Here is a 26,270-nt window from a genome sequence, read left to right as displayed (position 1 = left end):
TCTGTGGAACCTATTAATTTTACTCCTTTTCTCCACGAAGATTAGTCACACTCAGGTAGATTTGTGGTGGACTTGAAGTTGGGTTTGCTTAGCGTACCTGTCATGACTAGGTAAAAAGTCTTATTAGTTTACAATACATTAGTTTGCAAATTCACTCTTGATGTTTCGGATTTATTTTATAGTCAATGCTTAAATGATTATATATTTGAAGATCTAATAAATTTAATTTTAAGGAATTCAAATGTTCCATCCAAGGAATAGATGGATTTACCAAGATATAGCAAAGAGTATATCGATGGTGTTCAATCTTTCTTAGATTATGCTTACACTTATGGAGATCCTCAAGGCAAAGAAATTCAATGTCCATGTACAAAGTGTTGTAATATCCGATGGACTCGAAGGAATGTAGTGTATGATCATCTAACATGCTATGGATTTGTTTAAAGTTATACAAGATGGATTAATCATGGGGAATGGGATATTCCGATGAGTGTTAACTGTGACATCGATGATAATGTTTACTCGTACGATGATATTGATGGGTTGTTGAATGATCAATTTAGAGATATTGCACATACTGGAGGAGTGTATGAAGGTCCAAATGAAGATGCCAATAAATTCTATAACTTAGTTGACGAGGCAAGCCAAGAATTATATCCTGGTTGTAAAGGATTCTCTAGATTATCTTTCACAATCCGTTATTTGTTGAAGTGTCTACATGGATGGAGCAATGCGTCTTTCACTTCTCTTTTAGAGTTATTAAAAGAGGCAATGATGAAGGCAGTGCCTTTCTTTAATACGGGAATATGTCATTTTTGACACATTTCCACCATTGTTTGGACGATTTGGGACCTCCCAAGGAGAGAGATTTCACCTAGCATCTTGAGGTAAGTTCATCCTACTTATTTTGAGTTTAATACTTGAGTTTGGGTAGATTAACACACAAAGACTAGGGAAAAATTATGGGGTTAGAGCAAAACATATGGTTTTGATAAAAATTAGATTTAACCACGAAATTTATTATGGAATGGAGTAGAAATCATATATTATTGATCTTTAGTTTATAGAGAACAACTTTCTTCAAAAAATTTCTGAATCCGGGCACGTGAGTCAGGGGTCGGATTTTAGGAAACTTGTGTTTAAGGTTGGGAAATTACTTTAGCCATTAAAATGCGAATTCTTGAGCTTGTATTGACTAGTTCCTACCTCGTTTAATTACTTTTGGATTGTTCGGCTCCAAATTGAGGGTTTGCGCACGTTCTTGATATTGGAAGTATGCTTTGGAGCGAGGTGAGTCTCCTTTCTAACCTTGTAAGAGGGAATTATCCCCATAGGTGAGTTAATTAATCATGTGTTGCTAATTGTGGGGGCTACGTACGTACGAGGTGACGAGAGTTCGTGCGTAACTACTATTATGTTAATTGTCCGGGTAGTTTAGGACCTGTATCATGCTATATTTGCAAATGTCTATCTCTTTTCATGTTAATGAGATCACTTAGGACTTGGGTTGGAAATAAATGTATGAGAACGCATGCACTCACTTGATAACTTGTATGAATTTATTTGACTATGATTGTGCCTTACGTGCCCTCTTGATGATAATTGATATTTGTGGATCAAGCCGATCGCCTCGGTAGAAATAGATGCATCTATGGTTCGTGCCATTCGACCCTCTGGAAGTGCACATTTCCTTTTATGTTGGACCGAGCCGTACGACCTCAGCATAATGTGCGCATGCTATCTATGTGAATTTTTGTGACGACCCGGCCGGTCGTTTTAAGAATTAATGCCCTGATCCCCTATTAACTGCTTTCCCCAAGTTTATTTCTGCTATTTTGATTTGTCGGGATGCTCGGTTTTGAGTTTCGGAGAGTTTTGGGACACTTAGTCCCTAAATGAGAGCTTAAGTGTTGGAAAGTTGACTGTAGTCGGAATAGTGTGAAGACGGTCTCGGAATGAAAATCCGAGGGTTCCGTTAGCTCCGTTGGGTGATTTTGGGGTTAGGAGCATATTCGGATTGTGTTTTTGGGTTAGGAGTGTGTTCGGATTGTGTTCGGATTCCTGAATTTCCAATTTCTGCCACAACCAACATTCTTAGATGATTGATTGCTACAATGCGATATGGTATACAATGCAAACAGTTTACAAGAAGTAAATTTAGTGGCAACACTCATATGCCTAATGGAAATTTTTGTAGTAAGATGTGAGAATCAAGTTTAAATCAAACATATTGAAACATGACCGAGTGAAACATGTGTAAGTGCTTTAAGTTTCTAGGCATTTAGCCGCTTTTCACTAATTTGCATAGTTTTGAGTATGCCTGTAGAGGGATCATTATCAGACTATTATTTATTTATTTAATAAATCCTCTTTGTTGTATTTATATAACACTGATTATTCTAGTAGTGGAACAGTTTTCTCCTTTAACTATGACTTGTAGAGGAACAGGGTTATGAGCTTGTTGAAGCTTTTTCTATAAAAAATTGTAATTATTGCAAGGTCACTGAAGGAATACAACAAGCTCATAACCCTTTTCCTCTACGAACCTTTTGTGGTCATTATTTTCTTATGTTCTTTGTTTTTGTTGTGTGTTTCTTTTGTTAGATTGAAGGGATTTTCACATAAAGAACATTAATCTAACCTGACTTGTTGAAACTTATTTTAGTGTTCATTCTATATTGACTTGTAAGTGATGTTCAGTAATTCTTTTTTTGACAGTCTGAACTTCAAAATCATCAAAGTTCCGGAGAAACACTAGATGATGCATTTAGGGTTGTGTTTGGAAAGGAGCAGCCCGGTCGAATTAGATGCTATGGTAATCGGTCACGATAAGCTCTCTGGAAAAAGAAGAGGAAATCAACAAGCTTAAACAAAAGCATGCTAATGAAATGATTTCTCTGAAGGAAGAAATTAAGGAAATGATGAGAGAAGAAATGCGAAACTTTTGTATTCAATTGGTACAAAATAACCCTGGACTGGATATTCATAATATACAAGGGTGTGCCGAATCTAATCTTCCTTCACCTGTTGATGCAAGTAGTGCACGAGCTATGAGAGGTCAAAATCTGCCACATTCTTCTGGCTCAACTCATGCTCCAAGTCTTGGAAAGGTATTTATATTTCACACTATTGAAAAATACCTCAGGTTAACTTACAACACCATGCTTTTCTAAATTATTTGTTTTTCATAGAAGGTAAAATATTTGCTTTTGATGGTTGTGTTACATAACATGAGTTATGAATGAATGGTTGGATAATATGTTTTAGAAATAGAAAGAGCTTCTCTGGAAATTGCTAAAATTGGAAAGACTTACCAACTTGTCAACTCAGATGAACATTCCAACTTTCTTAAGAAGAATAATCGAAACCCTTCTGATTATCGACCTGATATTGCTCATCAGGCAATGCTTTCAATTTTAGATAGTCGAGTGAATAAAGCTGGGAGATTAAAAGCTTTGTATGTGAATACTGAGAAAGGTGATCTATTTGAAGTAAAATCTCATGTTCGTATCCCTAGGACGTTTAAACGATTTGCTGGCATTATGTTGCAGCTGCTACAAAACCGGAGCATAACTAATGTTGGTAAGCAAGAGAAACTGTTACGTGTTATAGGAAACCCTGTTTCAAAGCACCTACCCATTGACTGTCGAAAGATAGGCTTCTCTCATAGTTCTGAGAAGCTGGTGGATATTCAGGAATATGTTAATGGCATCAACAAGGACATGAACCTTGTTTTTGTGGTTGGGGCAATGGCCCACGGGAAAATTAATAAAGATTATATCGAAGATTATTTATTGATTTCTGATTATCCATTGAGTGCTGCATACTGCATATCCATGATCACAAATTCTTTGAAGCGCAAACGGAAGATTTTGTAGACTTGGTACCTTACTCTGGTCTTCGTTGCAACGTGTACTTTCTAGAATATTTTGTTTGTTTTCTTTTCTATAGGTTTTTCTGGTTGGTTAATCTATTATTATGTAAAATATTAAAGAAGTGTTAAATGGTTCTCTTCTACATTTGGAATGCCCTTAGGTCGTTTACAATCAATTTGAAATGGCCATAAAAAAAAGATGACTTTGCCTAATATGATAGTGAAGATTTTTAAACCTAACATCAGTTGTTATAATATTTTCAAATACATAGAACTTATTGATCGCACACTTTCTGTGTGTATGTGTGTGTGTGTTCTGAAGGTAATATTAGACCTACTTAAACAGGAGTCTAGATTACTATCAAATTTTCTCAATGCATTTCAATTAGTTTTGATGAATGGTTTGTTGTGGTATAAATTGACAACTTTGACTATTTCATGTGTATACTGTAAGCAGTTTGATTCTTTCTCTTAGTGTTATAGACACCTTATCAGTTTCTTGATTGGGTTTGAGACTCTGTTTATGCAAGCTTGTGAAGATATTCAATGATTCTTGTCTTTTTTCAGATCTACATACTACTATTATGCATACGCTTTCGTATTAACTTTGTGGGTTATCTAGGTAAAGTTCTCTGCATATTATATGTATGTTTTTTCCTAATTTTTAATTTTATTTTGAATGTGTAGGAAAATGCAGGTGATGCAATTGGAAGTGGTGGCTGCAAATCAATTTGACCTATTGAAGTGAATGGGGAAGAGTTTTTGAAGAATTGTGATGTTTTTAGTAATATTGATAGTTATATGAACAAATTTTGTTTTGTAGCATTTATTGCCGGTGAACTTGGAGTAGTGCTTTATTAATATGGGCAATACTACACAAATTATATTTCTTTGTTCAGGTCCATTTCAAGTATATGCATTTGACCTATTTTTATTCTGTTACTTATTATCTTATTTAATGCTTGAGATCATAATGTATATGCTTGAAAGAAATATGAATACAGAATTTATTGTAGGCAACTAAAATTTATTAACCACACAATTGTGGCAAAAATAAATATTTTAAAGCATACACAAAATTGTCATATTTAGAAAATGTGGCCATAGGGACAGTCAATTTGGCGCTACGATTGATGATTGTTGCTTTAGAAGCCACACTTTAAAAGCGTGGTCTATAAGAACCAAAGGCTACACTTTAAACATGTAGCTTCGTAGCTTTTTTACCGCATTGGCCACACTTTTGAAGTGTGGCTTCTAAGGCGACGCGTAATAAGCGTGGCCATAGGTCAAAGGTTACGGTTCTTTAGGCCACCCCCGTAAAAGCGTAGCCTAAAGGCGCAAAGTGTTGCCTTTGATCAAATACTACACTTCTTGACATTTTAGGCCACACTTTTCAGGGGTGGCTGGAGGCCTTAAATATTGTAGTGTTGCTGTGAATTAGGGTGCTTGCTAGTATTCATCAAAATTGAGCATATGTGGTTCTACTTGTTTAACCAAAAATATATCTTTTGAATCAAAGTCTAATTTTTGAAGGAATCAAGTTTCTGATAATCAAGTTTTGCTTCACTTTCTCAATGATATCAAAGGAAAATAACAAGAATAACTAAGGAAATAATTGATTGCAAAATCAAGGTAGAGAATTTCGAGAGAGCAGAAAAGTAAAGTGTATATTTCAATATTGTCTCAAATTTGTTCTTACAAATAGAATTCTATGCCCTTATATAGGAATATACAATAGTAACGGTTTTCCCTCATAATTTGGGATAATTATGGGCATTAATAATATTGATTGCCCATTATTTTGGTTTCTCATAACTGACACATTTATCGCTATAAATGCCTTATATCTATTACGGTTCCCCTTCCTTATTTCCTTCCGCTCCATGTATCTTTCCTTCTTTTTATTATTAATTCATTCCTTGCCAGCTGTTAGGCTTGGTACCGTCTCGTGGGTATTTTTTCCCGTGCCTTTTCTTTTTCTATCAAATTAGATTTTCAGGTGTTGCTATATTATTATTCCACGCGTTATGCCATGTCAACAGTCTAATATTTCACGTGTAGTTCTTTTTCACCACCAATACAATACTCGCATTTTTTTTACGAATAACAACAATAATAATATATTTAGTGTAATTCCACAAATGAGGTATAAGGAGGGTAGTGGGTACGCAGCCTTACCCCTACTTTGTACAGATAAAGTAGTTATTTCTGATAGACTTTCTGCTCAAAATAAACATGCGTAATCAATATTTGTTGCAAAAAAAAAAAAGAAGAAAAAAAGTTTTACTCACATTTTCATTTTCTTGAATTGGGAATGTTAAGGAGATTGCTGGTTCATATCGCATTTGTGTTTTGATTAAAAGATATGTATTTCCAATTTAATTTTTAGCGATAGGGTTAGTTTGATGCAAACATTCAATATGTCACTTCTAGAAAACTGCCCAAAACGGTCCACGAAACTAACCGAAATAAGTCGGAAACATAGAAAAATCGATCCAATTTAATTCGTCAAAAAATCAGTTATCGCTAACGTGTGGCAAAGATGGTCTCAATTTTTGACCGGAGTCGGTCAGTTAATTCAACCAAAGTCTTTTCAAGCTTAATTCTCTATCCGTTATAAGGCAGGTCGCACTTACGCATAACCAAGAATTGTATGCAGTGATAGACTAATAATTCATAATACCAATCAAATTAAGCATACAATGAGTAACCTAAAATAGTGTAATTTAGTTTATAAAAAAACAAAGAAATTAAAGTTGGAGTATACAAAAACTTCAATATCAAGATTCGATTTTCTACATTGACGGAGTTCCAGTTCTTACATTGTTCGTCAAAGTGAGTGGTCCAATCTTATTGATCTTTACTCCTTGATCAATATTACAAAGAGACAATAGAGCTACTTTCGTAACATTTCAAGAATATGTAACTGCTTGTTTTTTTCTTCTTTCATTTCTTTAAGAGTTCTGTTTCTCTTTCTTTCATTTACCAGCGTGATAATAATGTATGACAGTTTTCGTCGAAAGTTTGGCATTCAGCTTTATCAAAACAGATAAAAAGGCTCATTGATTGAAAGGTCCAACTCGTAGTATTGGTATAAGGGAAATACTTTTATTTACTTAATTATATTTTTGAGATGTTTTTCACGTGAGATTCATATTATGTTTTGGTTAATCACGGGTAAATTCATTTTTTTATTTTTATATTGGATCGCAGTGAAATTTGAATTCAGAACTTTTGTTTGCTCTGATACCATATAGTAATGTGTGATCATCTCATAAAAAATTTAAATTGTTAGAAAGAGCATATTTTTATTTAATAATTATAGTTTCAATAATTTTTATTTTTATTTAGCTATTATATAATTGTATACTGCTCTTAGAATATCGGTTCTAATGCTTTACACGGTGATATTGAACTCTTGAAACATTATCAAGAAATCAGAGCTCAATGTTTTAAAGACAACCTAGTAGCCAAGATGTCAAATTCCAATCATATTTTCTTTTATGAATTATATGAATATTAAAAAAAAATCAGGTACTTGATAGGAAAACTACCATTTTTTATTTCTCTTCAATGATATGGAATTTCTGCTAGGAGCTCTGTTCGAGAGAAAACACTAACTCTTATCGAAATTAGATTTTCGAGCTCATATATTATTCATTTCGTCCGTAATATAATTCTGCCAATATCCAACTACAGGAAGAAATTAATTAAAAATAAAATTTGCATAAGTAATTTTACTTAATAAGGAAAGCTTTTCATTCTAAGAAAGTCCACGAATCAATGGGCGCAATACTCCTGAACCTCCAACTGATTAGTGCCATTAATTAGGCAGAAAATTGGTAGAATCCTAGAAACTAATCCCTATCACTTTCATATTAATTCAGATTAACAGTCGCATTCCCTCAAGTTTTATTATCTGTTTTTGTCAATTTAATATATTTATAGGAAGCTTATTCGAAACTTCTTTATACTTACCTAAGCTTTTGGAAACTGACAAGTGGTGAAGAAATCTATCAAGCAATATGATATATAGCATTCGGAATTAACTAGTCAAGTTTTCAACAATATGTTTGGATGCTCTAGCGTGCTGCTTAATATTGAGAGTGACATGTTATATATTATTATACCCTAATTATTCTAGCTGGAATCTATCCAGGTATACACCCCCCCCCCCCCCCGAAATCTGGCGCCATGGATCTCAAACCTAACGGGCTCGGGATGAACATAATTTTAGTATATGCACATATTTTAATTTTTTTGGCACCTGTATATATAATTTGAGTTAAAAATAATAAGCTCAATTGAACTTACAGATATAATCGTGTTCCGTGTTCCGAAGAGAATTTTTTTAGGTAATTAATAAATTGGTTTAAGAAAAGGAGCATATTATCAAAGATGTTGTGATGCAGAATCATAATTTGTTAATACATTTTGGTACATCCATAGATATGCTATTAGGTAGGAGTATTTAAAATAGATGTCATTACATCTTGCGCCGCCAGATAACGATAACTGACGACAATAAATAAAGTCACAACTCACAATAATATAATATCCAAAAAAAAAAATGTTCACAGAAGTCTTGATGATGAACAAATGCAAACTTGGTTAGGCAATATAGGATGGCAACAGATTCATGGTACATAGTCGATTCCTATGTATATTATTTTTTCCACGTATTCATAGAAACTATTACCTTGTCCCACTCTTTAGGGGCGGATATAACCTATCGACTACGAGTTCATCTAAACTCATAATTTTTTATACGAACTATAAATATATATTTAAAAACTTACTAAAATTTTAATAAATATTAAATTTGAACCTATAATACGAACAATACAATGAGTTCAATATTAAAATTTTTAAAAGTCGAACCTATTAAATTTAAATTTTGGATTCGCCGTATGTCCTTTTCCAGCACCTGAATTTTTAATGGTCAACACTAGTACCAACTTGATGCTGTTGCTATCGTAGTTGCCTCCTATTAAAGTAACGTACACTTACTATTGTCACTTTCAACTCTTTTTCATTATGACAAATTTCCAGCAACCTATTGCTCTCATTTCACATTCTTTTTATGAGGGTTTGGGATTTAGTCCTCCACGTTGGCATTTTTTGTGAATTTTGGTTGCAGCTAATTAGTATTCATGCGACTAGCTATCACATATCACAAAGAAAGGAGGATTTTAGTTACCCCATTTGTCCCATTAATATACCATTTTTTTAGTATGTATTAAAAAAAATGACACCTTTTATATTTAGGAATGAAGTTAGTTTAAACTTGTCATTTTATATGACACATTCTTTTAGTATGTATTAAAAAGAATAATACATTTCATCATTTTATTCTTGGTGATATGATTGTATAGTCATAAAATGTGATGAGATATTTAAGACCACAAATTTTATAGGTTTTTCTTCTTTTCCTAAACTTTATGTCCAGTCAATCTCCTTCACATAACATGAAAAAAAAACGAATATCTATATGAACATTTTATAACTAAGCCACCATATTTGAAGAAAATTTACGAAACTTTTGTGATGTATTGGACAAATTTTTGATAATATTGAACTCTGTGAACAAATTGAGAAAATTGCAACTTTTAAATAAATATATTTTTTGCTTTGAGTCGAGAATGAGCTTGTAAACAAGCTGACACGGAAGGAATTTATTTTTTTTTGACCAAATATTAATTAGCATTGCTTTGAAGGAAATATTGGACGAATTACAGCCAGCGACCTCCATTTCCTTTTGAAGAAATTAAAATTTTTTTTTTCTATGTCTAGTTTGACCTTTAATTAGCATGCAGAGGAAATCAAATATCCAGCGGCCAAGTGCCCAAGTCTACCAAGATTGGAAAAGTAACGTAAAATTGGAGACTCACCAAAAATTGTACAATTTTGTCTAGAGGAAATATTTGTATGTCATTGTAAAACCATAACTGCTATTGTTTCCAATATTAGTGACTAGTGGTAGAAAAATGGTTAAAAGAAAACAGTTCATTCATATTATTTATTAAAAAATAGGTCGGATAATGAACTTTTTAAAACCAGGTCAAGTATTAATAAGAACTATATAATCCACTGAAAAATGGATAGCTAATGAATAAAAAAAATTAAATATATAATTATAAAGTACAAGATATATGGAATGAGGGCTGGACGTGCACGTTTGTCTCTGAATTATTATTATAAACAACAACAACACAGTATGATCCCACTTAGTAGGGTCTGGGAAGGGTAGTGTGTACACAAACCTTACCCCTACCCTGGGGTAGAGAGGCTGTTTCCAAATAGACCCCCGACATCCTTCCTTCAAGAACTTCCCACCTTGCTCTTGGGGAAACTCGAATTCACAATCTCTTAATTGAAAATGGAGGTTGCTTACCATCGTAACACCCCTCTTGTCTTTTGAATTATTATTATACACGAGGTAAAATGAATCTGGAACACAAGGAAACTATGAATAATAAGCACACTTGTTATTAGTGGTCTTTGTCAAATAATAGAAAGAAGCTTTAGAGGGCCAATCCAAGTGTGGCACCCCACCCTATAGCTTGCAACTAGCCTCTTAGATTGTACTCATTGCCATCAATTTAGGCATTCCACCAATTTTACTTGAAATATTGTATAAAATATTCCTACTATTCCAAATCCAATTTGTGTAGTTTAGATTCATTCAATATCTGAGTTTAAAAAGAAATAAAATCCTTAAATTTTATGATCTTAACCATATCGTATTGTTTGAGTAACTATAAAGTATAGAGTTATATTTATCTTAACATGACCTTGGTGTTGGTATAAGAACTTGGTTAATAGTTAATTAAGATATTTATAGTTAAACTATATTCAGATACAAAAATGCATTATTATTTTTGGAACAAATTAATAAAGAAATAGTGCCATATAAATTTGTACCTAGGGAGTAGCATGTAATATATTTTCTCTACATATTAATATTTAGAGGTGAATTCAAAATCTAAAGCTAGTAAATTCGAAATTAGTGTGATCTGATTACATTTACAAATTTTTATTTTTAATACAAATAAACATAATTCTAGAATAAAATAATGAATTGAAAATGACAAAAATAGTCCCTTATATTTTGGGCGAGATTTAATAAGGTTCTTTAAATATACTCATAATTAGTTTTAGTCCTTTAAGATTGTTAAAAACGAATATTTTTAGTCTCTGCCAAATATTTTAAATTTTTTATTGTTAGATTTAAAAAATTATTTTAAAAAAAGAATTTAAGATGAAGTCACATTTTGAGATGAAGTTTTTTTTTTACCGTTTTTGATATTTTTGGTCCACTTTTGCACTCTTGTGCAACTTTTTGAGGTGCATTTTCAGCTATTCTTTTAATTTATTTATGGTGTTTGATGCAGCTTTTGATGTTGCGGGTTTCGATATTTTTATAGGGTCTGCATGGCATTTTTTGGTTAAACATTTTTTATACAGTTCTTGTTGAATAAATTTTATAAAAATATTTAACGAAGACCGAAAATGCTTACTATTGGCAATTTAAAGGACTAAAATTGCCTTGTACTATATGTATGGGTTCAAATTTGACCGATCCCGACCAACGACGAGCACGACAAACGACCAGGTATCTTCGAGTCGACGTTCCGAGGGAGACGACCTTAAGGCAAAAGAAGAGACTGTACGACCCTTGTAATAGTATAAGCCCATTGGGGGACATTAGGAATATTCCGTCGAATATTCCTTGTATTTTGTCTTTTATAATTTAGAAGAGTTTCTCTCTTAGCATAAAATGTGGACAATAATCTTGTAACAGGGCATCTGGGCTCTGAAGAGATTGTACTTCTTGAATGAAAGGAAAATTAACGACCATCTTCTCTTCATCTACTATTCTTTCTAGAGATTATTATATTCCGCTAAGATTTACCCCTTCATCTTTAATTGATTTGTTCAAAAAGATTTTAATATCTTTTGAGTCAAACAATTTGGTGCCGTCTGTGAGAATTTTTATAGCTGAAATCGTAGTTTTCATCTAAATCCTTGAAAGTAATAGTCACTTTTCTTCAGCTTCATAAAAACCAGCGATGGCGGGAAAGGGAGAAGCGAGGCTAAAGGCAGTAGTGGATGTCACGAACAACCTCCTGAATTCCCTCAACGAAGCCAGTGGAGAAGATAATGAGAATACAATAACGAGTGTTACGCTGGAGGGGGAGATCTCACCTCTTCCGCACGGGGATCTAACGATCTTGCGCGAGAGGGGCACCTCAACATCCACGACAGGAGAAGAGCCACCAGCAGTCAAAAGGCTACTAGAAGAATGGTTAACGAGTGCATTGAGCAACATGCTCGAGAAACCCATTCAGGGAGGCGTCGAAGACGCGCCAGCCACAGAAATCGCAGCTGCTGCCGATGAGCCAAACGCTACACGAACAGGTAACACCCGCACTATTACTGATGCAGGTGACGACGCACTTATGGCCATCTTAAAGAAAATGGAAGAGATGGAAAATGAGAACAAAACACTCCGCGACCAGATAAAGGAACATCAGGAAAGGGTCGATAAAATACCAGACGCTCCGAAGCTGTTACCAAAATGCGATGTGGGCCGATTCGTCGAACAGTCATACAGCGAAGGGGCAGCTCCCCATTCTATTCCGAAGACCTTCAAAATGGCGCCATACTTGAAAATATAGGATCACTTAATCCATTACGTTACCACAGTAAAGGGTAATGATCTATCAAAAGAACAGGTACCGATGCTGCTGAAAAAGTTCGGTGAAACTCTAATAGGGGAAGCATTGACATGGTATTCCCAACTACCAGCACGATCGATATCGACGTTCGAGATGATGGCGGATAAATTCGCTACCGCTCACGCGGGAGCGAAAAAGGCCGAGGCTAGGGTTAATGATATCTTCGCCGTCAAGCAAATAACGGGCGAGGGACTTCGGGATTTCCTAGCACGATTCAACCAAGTAAGGATGAGCCTACCGAGCGTGTCAGAAGGGATGGAAGTAGCAGCCTTTCAAAATGGGTTATAGAGGAACAGATCAAAAGCAACCAAAAAATTACTCAGTAGACTCATGAAGTACCCCCCACCACTACGTGGGAAGAGATCCACAACGCCTATTGCGCCGAAGTGAGGGCAGGCGAGGATGACCTGAACGGCCCACTTCAGCGATTAACGTCAGTCCATATCGAAACAAGGAGAGATCGACGCAACGACGGGCGAAGGGATCAATTACCACGCTACAATCGAGAAAGGAATCAACCCTATATCCGAACATCCAATCCTCCACCTCTACGACATGCAGACGCTGCGCCTCGGCATACCGCACCCTCCCGAAATGAAAGAGGTATGCCTCTACTACTATCTGCTCATAATTGTTATGTTTCCCTCTCAGAAATAGTGTACACACTGGAGAAGCTCGTCACAAAGGTGCAGTGGCCGCAAAAGATGAAGTCGGACCCAAGCACACGGAGGTCAAACGTCCTATGTGAGTTCCACCAGAAAAGAGGACACAAGACCGAGGACTGCATAGGTCTGCGATAGGAAGTAGTAAGAATGTTAAGTCAGGGATACCTGAAAAAATTGCTGAGCAACAGAGGACGAGCCACCTTCGCTTGAGGGCGCGATCAACCTCAAGGACCTCCAAAGCCACCATCACCAGCTCGTACCATACAAATGATCATTGGTGGCGGCGACGACACGGTAATCAACCATGTGAAATTCACCACCACTCATAAACTCAAACGGACAGTCGCCCACGAACGGTACAACGACCTCGAAGATAGTATCATCTTCGATAAGTTAGATACCGACGATTTGTCTTTCCCTCACTATGATGCTTTGGTTATAACTTTATGCATCACGGATACCGATGCAAAAAGAATAATGGTGGATGGAAGAAGCGGTGCGTGTATTGTTCACCCACGAGTTCTCATGCAAATGAGGATCGAGGATAAAATAATACCGCATTGCATAACACTAACGGGTTTTAATAATGTAGTAGAGCGGACATCTGGAGAAAGAGTGCTACCTGTCCTGGCAGGAGGGGTTAACGTGGAAACGACATTCCACGTCATGAACCAGGAAACAACCTACAACGCCATCATAGGACGACCATGGATACACGCAATGCGAGCCGTCCCTTCAAGCTTCTATCAAGTAATCAAATTTTCCACCCCATGGGGGATATTCAGCATCTGAGGCGAGCCACGTACCGCCCAAGAATGCTAACGGATCGCCCAAGATTGCAAATACACCAAACAACTAAAAGGGGAAAGTGCACAAGCATAACAATCAGCCATGTCAGGAACCAAACCCGACGTACAAGTAGAGTCCATCAAAGACCCAGACATCGTAGAAGCTTGTAAGGCAACCATAGAAGATCTCGATCCCATCCAATTGGATAACACCGGTATCACAAAAAAGGCTTATGTTGGACACAACCTCTCGAAGCCAGGCAAGTATCGTGAGTTTTTGACTAACAACACCGATTTGTTTGCTTTTTCCTACTCAGATATGCCATGAATCCCAAGGGATATCGCTATGCACAGGTTGAATGTCGATCCACTTTATCCACCGGTATGACAAATGAGGAGAAATTCAATGTCGCGATCAATGAGGCGGTCAGCGGGGAGGTTGATAAATTACTCGCCAATGGTTCCATCAGAGAATTGAAATACCCCCAATGGGTCGCCAATGTGATCATGGTCAAAAAGAAGAACGGGAAATGGCGAATTTGTGTCGACTTCACCGAACAAAACAAAGCATGCCCGAAGGACTCTTTCCCGTTACCTCATATCGACCAACTTATCGATACAACAGCAGGGCACAAACTGCTGAGCTTCTTGGATGCCTACTCCGGTTATAACCAAATTCTAATGGTTGAAGAAGATCAAGAAAACACCACTTTCATCACTCATCGAGGAACGTACTGCTATAAGGTGATGTCGTTCGGGCTTAAGAATGCAAGGGCCACGTATCAAAGGTTAGTCACCAAAATGTTCAAAGAACAACTTAGTAAGACCATGGAGGTTTACATTGACGACATGCTAGTGAAGTCGACAAAGAAAGAGGATCACATTGGTCATCTGAAGGAAGCCTTCGAGATATTAAGGCAGTATGGGATGAAACTGAATCCCGAAAAGTGCGCCTTCGGCGTAACTTCAGGAAAGTTCCTTGGTTTCCTAGTGTCACAAAGGGGAATCGAGGTCAACCCGGATCAAATCAGCATTATCGATGCAATACCGAAGATACTGACCAGCAAAAAGCAGGTGCAAAAATTAACAGGGCGAATAGCCGCCCTATCAAGGTTCATTTCACGATACTCGGATAGATGCCACAAATTCTTCAATGTGCTAAGGAAAGACCACAGGCTGCAATGGAACGAAGAATGCGTCGATGCCCTAAGAAAACTGAAAACATATCTATCCTCGCCACCACTATGCGTCAAAGCGGACCCGGGTGAATGTCTACTTGTGTATCTAGCAGTTTCCGAAGTTGCGGTAAGCGCAGTCTTTGAAGCAACATCCCAATGGCAAAGGTCATCAACGATAACATGGGTTCGACAAATGCAAGAAAGAACAAATCGACAAAATAAATTTTACATTACATCAAAATATTATTTACACTTGCCCTTACAAACAAGCTCAAGTATGCCCCCCGCAAAAACCCCAAAACAAAAGCAAGTACAAACAAAGATTACACATCATCCCCGGTGGGGTAAGCATCTTCGTACCACGAATCCGAAGCAAGGAGGTTCGCATCATCAGAGTTGATGTCATCCCCATCAGGTGTGAGGGGGTCGTATCTACATGCCTCACGAGTTGCACGAGCTTCGGTGTGCACGGCCTGAAGCTCCGCCTCAGTAGCTCTTCCCTCGGCATGAAAAACCTTATACACATCAAGCCAAGCCTCCGCGTGGACCCACAACTCATATAAACGACGGGGCACGACCGGATCGGCTGAGGCACGAGACGTAGAAGGCTAAGAACGTCGACTTGCATCCTCCGTCCTCAGCGAGGCCATTTGTCCATTTAACGCAGCCAGCTTTGCCTCCAGTTCTTTGACCCGCCCTTAGAGCCTTGCAACCTTATGACTAGAGGCTTCCTTCTCTTCATCCATCTCCGACCTGTAAACGCGGAGGACATTCTCCAAAGATGCGGTTCCAGAAATAGCTGCCGCCAACTTATCAGTGACGACGCTCAGCTCGCCCTTAAGCCCCTCTACCTTTACTGCCTTCACATTCAACTCAGCATTTTCGGCCATCACCCCCTACTCAACTCAAGCTCGTCGTCCTTCACCTTGAGGGTCGAGTTCACTGTTACGAGCGATAGTTTTCATGAGCTCCTCATCCCGCTCCCTCAACTCTTCAATCTTACGCTCTAATTGGTCCTCCCGCTGTTTTAGCCCCTTGCGAAACAACTAAAACTCAGGGTCCTGATGATAAATGTCGTCCATCGCCCGATGTTTAGCACAATACTGCTGATATTTGGATGACATCTTCTCATAAAGGCCCGTCCTTCTCCTCTCTCGACGCTCTCGCTCAACCTCCATGATGAGGGTCTGGAAAAAAAAAGAAGAGGGAGAAATTAGAAACAAAATACAGAACGATGATCACCGCACAAACCCAACAATGAAAAGAGAAGAAAAGGCACCTACCTGCAGGGCCATACCAGTGACCTTCTGAGACAATTCCACGTCGCTTATCACCCTAAGCATCTCACTTTAAGGAGCGACGCATAGAGGATCTAGGGCAGACACCACTTGCTCGCTGTTCAACATCAAATTGTAGTCCCCCGGGACGACTATGTGACGGATAGACCCGTCCGTTCTAACCTCCACATGGGTAAGGCGACCCACGAACTCATTGACATCCTTTGGGTCGACATCCGAACCTGAGTCGTCACCCTTAACACAACGCCCTCCAACGTTGGACGACGCACCACCCTCAGCGGAGCGCACTGAGCCAGCTCCTGGGTAAACTCCTTCCACTTGGGAAGATCTCCCCGCTAAAATGGCATCAACCATAAATACGGGCATATGGGTTGTCTGCGATGCCCTGCTTCTATCGGCGTCCATGGTCACGCCATTCCCAAGTTCCAGCCTCCTCCTTTTTCTCGACAGCGGCTCGTCCCCATTAGAGGATTCGTCCAAAGGGTGTGAGGCCGACACCAAAGAAGCTTATTCCCTCACGATCACAACTCGAGATGGACCTTCTAATTGAATAGGTTGAGGGTGACCCTCTCGAACAGACTCACTTAAAACAAACTGCGTGTCTGCAGTAGCAACAACTTGTCAAAATGCAGGGACTGGCGCCCTTTCCCTAGAAGCTCCTCGACCTATCATCACAAAGGGTCGTATCATTAAATAAGGTCGCATGACCAACGAAGTAGTAAGAAAGATATTTACCAGAGGGGACTTTAGGGCCGTAACACTTCATGAAGGCGGGCCAATCTCGAGTTTCTGCTGCAAGAGGCAATAGACGGGCTACCCAATCCATGATATCCGCAATAGGGCGAGGTGGACGTCTTATATCTGCAAACGGGAAGCAAATAAACTTTACAGTGAACATAGGATAAAGGAGAGTAAAATAAGTGGCGACACACACGAGCCTCATTCCATCGCTCAGGGAACCTGGCAGAGTCAGAAATGACATGTTCGGTTTTGACAAAGAAATACTTGTGCCAAAACTTGCGACTTGCCCGGTCATCAGTCCCGACCACCAGCCCCTTCGTACCACGAAACCTCAAGTGCACCATGGTACCTTTGTGAAATCCAGGCGTGAACAAGTGCAAAAGGTGGTGGATAGAAACGCTACACTTTGCCAATTCTGCATACTTGGTCAGTAGCAGAAGTACCTTGAGTGTATATGGAGAAAGTTGTGCCGGACAAACTTGGTAAAACCTGCAGAATTCTTCCGCTAAGGGGAAGAGAGAAAGAGTATAGCCGATCATAAAAGGGTACTCATAGAAAGCGCAGTACCCACGTCTGTGGACATCCACGTAATCTTTCTCCGCCGGAACCATTTCTACATGAGCGGAAATGGCATACTTTTCACGAAGAGCATCGATATGAACTTGCTTCGTCTCAGAAAATACGGGGTCCGGAGTAGGAGGGGGATCTTTGAGGAAGTCACTCCGGGATAAGGGGTGCCTCGGTAGTAACTCCTCCACCGTAGGAAGGCTATCACCTTCTTCTACCACAGTATCTTCGCTGCCAGAAGGGGGCATCGTGGACAACGAGGTGGCTTCAGGAACCTCTTCACGAGAATGACGAGACCTCGGCATGATATCGTTCAAAGGAATATCGACACAAAAGGAAAAAGGAAGAAGAAGCTTCAAATGAAGAACGTAAGAAGAAACAAAAGGATATAAGAGCAAATGAGGAAGAGTGAAAGAAGTTATCAAGAATGAAATGGCTAAAATTTTTTGAAAAAACAAACCCTTCACCTATTTATAGGGTTGGGTGGTGCCAGAATCGAGGCGGCAGGTCACAAAGCAGCGCAAGAATCGAAGCATCTAGCCGTCAGTTCCTGCCTCGAAAACCTACGTGATGATGACGCACGTGGAGCTGACATCATTTCCCGGTAAAGTGTATCATTCGGTGTCTTACTGAACACGATGGCCGTCCCTCGTTGGCCACGTCGTAACGTTTCAACGGATCAAATTTTTCCATATGAACGCATGAAGTCCGCTCATCGAGGATGCACTCGGTCGCAACCCCGGCAAGCGGAGGGACTAATTGTATGGGTCCAAATTTGACCGATCCCGACCAACGACGAGCATGACAAACGCCCGGGTATCTTCGAATCGACGTCCCGAGGGAGACGACCTTAAGGCAAAAGAAGAGACTGTACGCCTCTTGTAATAGTATAAGCCCATTGGGGGACATTAGGAATATTCCGTTGAATATTCCTTGTATTTTGTCTTTTACAATTTAGAAGAGTTTTTCTCTTAGTATAAAAGGGGGATAATAACCTTGTAACATGGCATCTGGGCTCTGAAGAGATTGTACTTCTTGAATGAAAAGAAAATTAACGACCATCTTCTCTTCATCTATTATTCTTTCTAAAGATTATTATATTCAGCTAAGATTTACCCCTTCATCTTTGATTGATTTGTTCAAAAATGTTTTAATATCTTTTGAGTCAAACACTATATCTAAAGAACCATATTGAACCTACCCTAAACATAAGGAAGCATTTTTGTCATTTTCACTACTTTTTTCTTATTTTATTTTTTATCAAGCAACATAGCAACATTTATTCATTCAACGACTAGATATCACCACTGACAGTTAAATTGGACTCATATACCAACATTTCTGTTGAATGAAAATCTACGAACTCTTGACCTCAGCACTCATCTAAACCATTAATTCAACTTTTAATTGGATAATATTTCAAATAATTTATTTTATTCAACTTTTTCTTACACAATAGACACCCTCTAAATTTTTTTATATTTCATAGTAATAAAGTTGCTAACTTGTATTTCCATCTTCCCAAAAGGAAAAAACAAGCAAAAGATTTTGATTAGATTTAGCAGGTTAATACTTAATATTAGATAATGATTTCGATTTATATATGATTTATCGCTAGAGTATGGTAAACTATATGTGGGTCCCACCAAATTAGTGCAAAGATCTGGTATTATTATCTTATTTTTGTTTTAATCATGAATAATCAGTGGCAGGATGCTTCAAAATATTATCCAGATTAAAATCACTCCTTTAAAATATTTGAAGTTGCAGATTCATTCTCCCAAATTACAAGACTTTAATTTACTGAGATTATTGAATTAAGACATGATTAGACCCTTAAAATATTTTAATTATATATGTGGCATCACTAATTGTAAACTTTTGTACATGTTCAATGCATTTAAACATAGTGACTAGAGATTCATAGTTATTAGACGTAAAAGGTAGTTGCCATGATGCAAATATAACTGAATTTTACAATTTTACAATATAATATTTTAGATATAGCCTTAGGAATTTAACCAGGTTTCGTAAGCTAATGAATTTTTAATTCTTATAAAAATATTTTACTATATCCTTCACCTAAATATGAAATAAGTTGAACAACTGCTGTTAAGTGAAAAAATTAAATATTAGGGACGTTTTTAACCTAATAGTGATATTGGGCTACTTTACAGTACAATACGTAGAATTTTGATTTTCCTATTGTTTTTTTTTTCTTTTTTCTTTTTAAGTTCATAACGCGATTTAAATGTTATCATTTTTTGTTAAAAGTTTCATTCGTTTCTCCTTTTTAGTGTCCAAACAAAATGTTAAGTCTGGTTACATCGATAAGTTTGTGGCTATATCAAAAAAGTCAAAGTGACAACTTCAATACTTAAGACTAAGCAGTAAAGTCAACGCTATAATTTTAGCATTTATTTTTGCAAATTACAATTATAAGTTTATCGCACATAGCGATAACGTTGAAGTTTCAACTTTAGTGCTTGATCATTTCTTCCTTTTTTTGTTTTTCCGAAAACCATTACTATATATTGCGATGAGACAGATCTTATACTTTGATTATACTGAAATTTCTGTGAAAATTTGTTTTTATGTTTATATGACATATCTTTTATTTATTTATTAAAACATCAAATTATACGTTTAGTCCAAACACTTTAATCACACAGAATAAATTGTAATGCAATACAAAATAATAGTACATTGTAAGACGAAAAAATAAGGGAAACTACCAACTATATCCATTTATAAGTAGCTTATTACTAAAATTGACCAATTCATAAAATATTACTAATATTAGTCAATTAGCTATTTGTAGCCAAAAAAGATCAAATTTTTGTTTTCTTTTGAGTGGGTGTTAATAGAATTAACTGGGTACATCTTAAGAAACCCGAATCTTAGTTTTGGGATGATTTGATGGAGTTTTGAGGTGGTTTGAATTAAAAATTTGAAGTAGAAGATGAACATGAAAAAATTGATATGTGCATCACACTGTGTATCACATATGTATCATATTTGTATCAAATATGTATCACATGTATATCCATGTATACATGTGTGATGAGATACATATGTAATACATGTTTGATACATGTGTCGCAAAAATTTTTTTGAACTCCATTTTAACTACGAATTTTGATACCAAATCAGTCCAAATCACCTCCAATCTTCCTCAAATTTTGTATATTAACTCATCTATATGTTTCCAATTAATTTCAACCATACCCATTAAAAAAGATCCTTTTTTGCTTAGATTTTTGGAATCTTGTATATATATTTTTTTGTATTTCATCACCTTATTTGCTACCTCATCCATGAAATTTACTTTCTGTCTTGCATCTAATGTTGTTGATCACGCTTAAAAATATGAAAGAAAATTTTTGCGTATAATTCTTGGAGAGAAAGAACCTTAATAATTTGGATTTTTATTTTTTATATGTGTTTGGCTAGTTTTGTTAAGTCTATTATTAATGGCTAGAGGTTGGTAAATTGAGACTATTTGGGACATTTCTGTAAGATACCAAAAAAATCACAGTCCGCACAAAGTGATAATGTGTGATGACCCGATAGGTCATCTAGAGTTTTCGCCCTTAATTCTATATTTTGAAACCTAAAATAGCTCCTTTTAGCCTTCCTCGAGTTGCGTGCGAAGTTCGTGCCTTTATCCGGAAGGATTTTATGTAAAAAAATTGACTAAAATGTGAATTCGTGCCTTAACAACCCGTTTGAGTTGACTTCGGTCAACATTTTAAGCAAACAGACACAGATCCGTATTTTGACTGTCCCGATGGGTCTATATCGTGATTTAGGATTTTGGGCGTATGTCCGGAATCAAATTCGGAAGTCCCTAGCTCGAGTTATCGCATTTTGTCAAAAATTAAAGTTTAAAGGTTTAAAGACTTTATAAATTTGACCAATGTTTGACTTTGTTGATACCGGGTCCAGATTTTAGTTTCGGAACTTGATATAGGTCCATTACGATATTTATGACTTGGGAAAAATGAAAGTGATTTGATGTGATTCGGGCGTCCGGTTGTTAAAATGAAAGTTCTTAAATTTTATTAAAAATTTCATTCATTTTGGTGTCCGATTCGTAGTTCTAGGTGTTATTTTGGTGTTTTTATCGCGCGAGCGCGTTCGTATGAGATTTTTGGACTTGTGTGCCTATATGGTTTGGAGCCCCAAGGGATCGGTTGAGTTTCGAATAGCTTATGGACCATTTGAACTTAGAAAATTTCAGGTTTCTTGAGCTTTTGCTGTATCTGGTCTCATGTGCTTCGCGATCGCGAAGCCTTTCTCGCGATTGCGAAGGAGAGTTTGGGACATGGGAGGATTTTCTTCATCGCGAACGCGATAGTTGGGTTGCGAAGCGGAGTGTTGGGGGTTTTACCCTTCGCGAACGTGACTAGCTTCTCGCGAATGCGTAGGGGCATGGGCCTGGGAAGGGGAAATGGTCATTACTCTTCGCGAACACGACACTAGGATCGCAAACGCGGGGGTGGGTGGGTTCAAGCCTTCGCAAACGCGAAGCGTAACTCACGAATGCGTAGTCCAATAAGATGCTATCCTTCGCGATCGTGTCTGGCCCTTCGCGAACGCAAAGAAGGCCTGACGCCAGTGATTTAAATGTTCAAAAACGGGATTTCTCCTATTTTTCATAAACTCTCCATTAGAGCTCGGCGTAGACACGATTTTGAAGGGAAAACTCAACACCAATTCATAGGTTTGTGGACTTTAATTCATTCTCTTCTATTTCTAACATCATCCATTAATTTCAAGCCCTAATCTTTGTTCTTCCATAGTAGAAGAAAACAAGGGATTTAGGAAGAATTGAGGGTTTTTGCAAATTAGGAATTTAGACCTCAATTTGACGTTGGATTCCGAAACTAATTACATAATCGAGCTTGTGGATGAATGAGTAAATGGGATTTAGTCCGTCGGGTCTTGACCAGCGGGCCCGGAGTTGAATTTTTAGATAAAGTGCAAAAATCCTATATTTATGTATTGTAATTGATTTCCTTAGAATTATTTGAGGTTAACGAGCCGATTGTGGTTAGATTCGAGTTGTTTGGAGGCAGATTCTAGAGGAAAAGCCCTGGGAGAGCTTTGAGTTGACTGCGAAGTGAGATAAGTATCGTGGTTAACCTTGACTTAAGGGATTATGACTTGTTTTCATATTTGCTACATGTTTAAATGTTGGGTACAACGTATATGTAAGGTGGCGAGTACTTATGCATTGATGTTGGGATAAAGCATGCGGATGAGACTTGTTTCTTGTGATTTATTTCCTTCTTTGATTATGATATTCATGCTTAGACTAGTTTATTACTTGAACGATCGTTCTTTCCGCATTAGTGAACTATTTGTGATAGTTGAATTGTGGGACCATTGTTGACGTAAGGTTATTCTTGATTATTCTTTCTCCCAAATGTTATATATATTCATTGCTTTATGGTGAGGGAGAGAGTGTTAAAGCACGAAGGGTGATGCCGTGCCGTATTTATCGTTTCTTGATGAAATTGAGAGTAAAAGCACGATGGGTGATGCCGTGTAGTCCTTATTCATTATATTTATCCATTTTTATTGGTTGAAGGTTGATTGACTGATTCATGTTGCCATTTCCTGTTGTAGTTATTGTATTTTGTACCCCCATTTTGTGTGTTCCCTCCTAGAAATATATGGTAAAACTTTATCTGTTGTAATGTTGTAAGTATATTTCCGTTTGTACAAGTTTAATTACGTCAGTGTCCTATCATAGCCTCGTCACTACCTCGTCGAGGTTAGGCTCTGCACTTACGGAGTACAATAGGTCGGTTGTACTCATACTAGACTCTTCACTTCTTGTGCAGATTTTGGTACTGGTCCTAACTATTCGTGAGGTGCATCAGCTCGGATTAGCTTATTTGGAGACTCGAGGTAGATCTGCTGGCGTCCGCAGACCTTGAAGTCCCTTTCCTCTTTCCCTATATACTGTTCATTTCATTCGAGATAGTTGTACTTATTTTAGACTTCATTTGTAGAAATTTTGGAAGCTCGTGCACTTGTGACTCTAGATCCAGGCTGTACTTAAATATTATGGATTATTATGCACTTAGTACTTCAATTTAGTTTCATTTCCGCTTAAATGGTTTTACCTCGTTGTATTGATTAAAACTAGCTTAATGATTCTCTAACGTTGGCTTGCCTAGCTATTTACCTTGAAAATGATAATTACAATTAGATTTGATTTTGTGGTTCTAAATATACGTGATTTATTTTTATGTTAGTTGTTAGGCAGTATATGCTAGGCGTGAGACTAGAAGATAAGATATGAGCTTATAGGCAATATGTTAAAAAAACCGAGGGGCTGAGAATCGGGCCTCGAGCTGGCCTATACGAGACCTCGAGGTCGAGCTAAGCGTTAGGTTGTGAACGACCGATGAAGGGCTAACAATTCTAAGAGCTTGGATCTGAGCTCTTTACGATCAATAATGAGTAATAAATGAAGGACAATTAATGAAACACAATAAATGTAAGCAATAAATGTAAGTAATAGAATCAAAGGAGAATGTATTTAAGTTGGAGAGCAGAGAATATTCTTGTATTCAATATTGTACATATTACAAAATGACAAGGGTCCCAATATATATGAGGGGGAATCCCAACATAGTACAAACAAGGATTTGAGGTTGGCACAGCCATTTAATGCCACTGTATGGGCTTGAACTAGCGTAATAGACTTGGTCAGCTTTAATCACGTGCCTTGGGAACTTCCCGTTCATCCATTATAGCCATTGATTTGCATTGCCCCGAGGTCGAACGTTGAGAACCCTTCGGGGTTGAACCTCGACCCTTGCCTCGAGCCTTTGGAGACATGTTTATGAAGTGTCACAATGACCATAAAATCGGACCCTCTGATTTTTATCGTATACAGATAGTCCCTGCATTTCTTAGAATGAAAATGATAAGAAACGGTCTTGAATTCTTGCCTCTTCGATACTACCATCATGACGTCATCCCATCAGAGCATTAAATGCCATGACTCAAAGGTTGTGCAGGAGGCGCTGTCAACACGACTATCGAGAAGCCCCACAAACCACTATTGGTTCGGCCTTTCCGCTTCCCAAACGCTGCCCACATGGCTTCTATAAATACCATAACCATTTTGTTATTCACACTTTTACAACGTCTCCAATTTTCTAGAGCTAAATTCACCATCTTCTACATTCTTCTCCCTTCTGCGCTTACCTCCTCACTTTCTTTCTTCGAAACCTTTTTTATAGTCGTGGCTAGGACCTCTAGAACGGTACCTCAGAAAGAGGGCACCGCTTCTTTGTCTCGCCCATCCAGGGGTAACAAAAAGTACCCCAACTATCGAGCAATATAGTCCTACCCAATTCGATACTGTATCCGATTTTTCTATCGAAAATCCCCCTTCTACACTAGGCTGATGTGAGCACGTGTCTCAATTCATCATCATGGTGATCGATACGAATAGAGTGAAGAAAGAGTGCCGATGGGGGAAGGCAGTGCTAGTGGAGATTCCCAAGCCTGAGGAAAACATAGTAAACTACAAAGCTGGCTTCCTCAGCATGTATACATACCCATTTACTCTAGGTCCCGTAGATTCTTTGGATCCTTCTTCCCCGTCCATAGATCCGGTGATTCTCGACTTTTTCCATGAGTACCGAGTGACGCTTGGTCAAATCTATCCTTCTTTTTGGAGGATCGTCTATATGCTCCGATATGTTTCCAACCAGGTCATGGGTATTACCTTCATCCTCAATCACTTGGTCAGATTATACAGCCCTAGTCTCTTCCGGGGTTTGATCAAGCTTCACCCTTGATCCGCGAGGACATTTTTTTCGAGCATCAATGAGGACATGGATCGGGGGTGGATGAGTCGGTTTGTCCGAGTGAGGACCTCGGACATCATCCTGGCTAATAGGATGCCATTCCCGTAGGAATGGAATATGAATCGTAAGTGCCCCTATCTCGAGCACGTTTTATTACCCTTTCGTCCCCTTTTGAAAAATGATCTTATTTTGATTATGCAGCTACCGCTTGGTATCCCGGCGCGGTTAAAAACCTATCGGGATGGATCGGACAATTGGACTCCACCTTCCCCTATATCGAGCGTTCTTGGAGTGACTTGGCCAAAATGCGGTGGCAGGCCAAGAACCATGGTATGCTCTTCATTGCTATCTTTACCATGCTTCCATATGAATATCTTTTATGGTGGTAAGTTTGATGTATCACACTTGTGTAGGCTTCGGGGATGGAGTGCTGATGAAACCGTCTCCTGATGGTGAGGAAGGGACCTCGAAACCTGGTAAGGGCAAGAAGAGGAAGAAAAAGGCATTGACTGCATCACCCAAATCAGTGAAACCTAAAGTTTGAAGGCCTCAGACTGACGCCAAGGTCTCGACTTCGGCT

At 37.9% G+C, this 26,270-nt stretch overlaps 1 pseudogene; it reads left to right on the top strand.

The window, feature by feature from the left end:
- The first annotated feature begins 486 nt into the window (after window positions 1-486).
- Window positions 487-3,878, top strand: LOC107818379 (uncharacterized; annotated as a pseudogene).
- Window positions 3,879-26,270: the final 22,392 nt, after the last annotated feature.

The sequence above is a fragment of the Nicotiana tabacum genome, chromosome 7 (assembly GCF_000715075.1).
Source record: "Nicotiana tabacum cultivar K326 chromosome 7, ASM71507v2, whole genome shotgun sequence".
Classification (NCBI taxonomy): domain Eukaryota; kingdom Viridiplantae; phylum Streptophyta; class Magnoliopsida; order Solanales; family Solanaceae; genus Nicotiana; species Nicotiana tabacum.
This window is presented reverse-complemented; position numbering and strand designations above follow the sequence as displayed.